Here is a 2,335-nt window from a genome sequence, read left to right as displayed (position 1 = left end):
CCCCCCCCCCCCCGCCCCAGGACATTGCTCTCAGTCTTCAAAACTCCTGTACATCTTCTAGTCTATTCCACACTCTAGCCTTATTGATTTGGCTAAAGGATAATTTTTTCATGTGCAAATATAAACAAGCAGGTGTCAGAGATGTAACTGGTCAGTGAGGAATGGAGAAGCCAGGAAGGAGCTCAAAACCCATTCGAAGGAGAGTCCAGGGAGCAGCCGGTCAGGACGCAGCCGTGAACCTGCTCTGTGAGCACACCGCTGGCTTCCCGAGGGCCGGGACTCCCCGCCCGAGGGCCTCCGGCGCTTCTGCGCAGCAGGAATGATTTACAGCCACATTTGCTTTCCGCATTTGACGGGGTCCTAAAGTAGCTCAAAGACAACGAAAGGCACAGAAATCCCCCCGAAACCCGACGACCCGGCTGGCGGGCTGGAGATCTCGCCTCCCGCTGAGGGGACACAGTCCGTCGTCCACGATTTTCCTTAACGGTCTTGACATCGAGTGTTTGGCGTCTCCCGCCGTTAGTTACCCACAGAGCTTGCGTGATGCGCTCCCTCTGCCCCCGGGGCTGCAGAGCCCGACTTCCCAGCGAGGGCGGACGCTGGGCCGTGGGCTGCCTCGCTCCTGCCCGGCTGGATTTCCTCCGTCTCGTGACTCCCTCCCGCCCCGCTGCTCTGTTTTCTTCTTCTCCAGTGTCTTTAAAAATGGTGTTAGAATACACACGGCATAAAATGTCCCATCTCCACGGTCTCTCGAGGCCCAGGTCGGCGGTAGTGGCACACCCACACTGTGGGGTGGCCGTCACCACCCTCCTGTCACCATCCTTCCCAACTGACACTCCTCGCCTTGAAACAGAGACCTCCTCCCCTCCCCCAGCCCGTGGTGCCACCGCCCACTTCCCAGGGGCCAGGGCTGCCACCCCGCCCACCAGCAGGGCCTGGGCCCCTGGACTCCCTCTGTCTCCCCAGCCCAGCCTTGGGCTTCCCGCCCTCCCGAGTCTCTGGGCTCGGCCGGGCCCCCCCGCGACCAACGACCTCGGGCAAATACTGCTGGTCCCTGTCCCCGTGTCCTGGCCACACAGAGGTCCCCCTGCCCGGCCCTGGGAGAGCGGGCAGGGAAGGCAGCGGCTCCCGCATCTATGAGCAAGCTGGGCCAGGAGGTCAGGGAGGGGACCCCAATTAACAGGCAGTGGGACATTCGTGCAGGCGGGACACAGAACTCAGGGGGACAGAAGGGAGCGGAGAGGGATGCGGAAGGCGGCCTGGAGGAGAAAGAGAATAAAATGTACAAAAAGGAGAGAAAGCACATCGGGGAAACAATAGCATCTGGGTCATTTGCTCCCCCCTCCCCTCCCCCAGACAAGTTTCCTTTTAGGTCCAGAAGTTGTGACTCTTGGATCATGAGGTTTCCCTCTGGTGGTCATGGGCAGGATTGCAGCTGGGAGTGTCAAGTTTTCCCCAGAGAAGAAATTACTGGGATATAAAATTCAGGTGCAAACATGTATTTTTCTTTGTCTATTTTTCATTTTAGAGATGAGAGAGCGAGCATGAATGGGGGAGAATAGCAGAAGGGGAGACAGAGAGACACAGAGAGAGAGAGAGAATGAGAACCCCAAGCTGACTCCATGCTCAGCACAGAGCCCAGTGTGGGGCTTGATCCCATGATCCTGGGATCATGACCTGAGCTGAGATCAAGAGCCGGACGCTCAACCAACTAAGCTGCCCACGTGTCCCATAAACATATTTTTCAAAACTGCTTTATCTTGCACACTTTATCTGAATTCCAGAATTAACCCAAAATGTGACCATGTTTGTTTTAACATAGAACCCTGTTTATTTCATTCTGTGCGGGTAAAACTCTGTGCTGCCCTGTGGCTCCTGGAGGTCCCTTCGGGTGTGGGCTCTGCTGTGTGACCAGGAGCTCCCAGAGCTCAATCCCTGGCCCTCCTCCCGGAAACAGAGGAAGGACCTCAGCATGGAGGGCGTTGGACGAAACCTGGCATTCGGCCAAATTTGAACTTCAGATAAACACAAAATACTTTTTCAGCCGATGTCCCAAACCACACATGGATGAGCACAGAGATAAAAACTATCAAATCCTGTGGAACCATTATTGTCCAGCCCCAGCTCAGTGAGGAAGCTGTTCCAATGGGTGCTGAGAGAGAGAGAGAGAGCACACGTGGAGGAGGGGGAGAGAGAGAGGAGAGAGAGAGAGAGAGAGCGCACGTGGAGGAGGGGGAGAGAGAGAGGAGAGAGAGAGAGAGAGAGAGAGAGAGCGCACGGGGAGGGGGGGGAGAGAGAGGAGAGAGAGAGAGAGAGAGAGAGAGAGAGCACACGT

This window comes from Suricata suricatta, chromosome 12 (genome assembly GCF_006229205.1).
Source record: "Suricata suricatta isolate VVHF042 chromosome 12, meerkat_22Aug2017_6uvM2_HiC, whole genome shotgun sequence".
Classification (NCBI taxonomy): Eukaryota; Metazoa; Chordata; class Mammalia; order Carnivora; family Herpestidae; genus Suricata; species Suricata suricatta.
Note: the sequence above shows the minus strand (reverse complement) of the source record.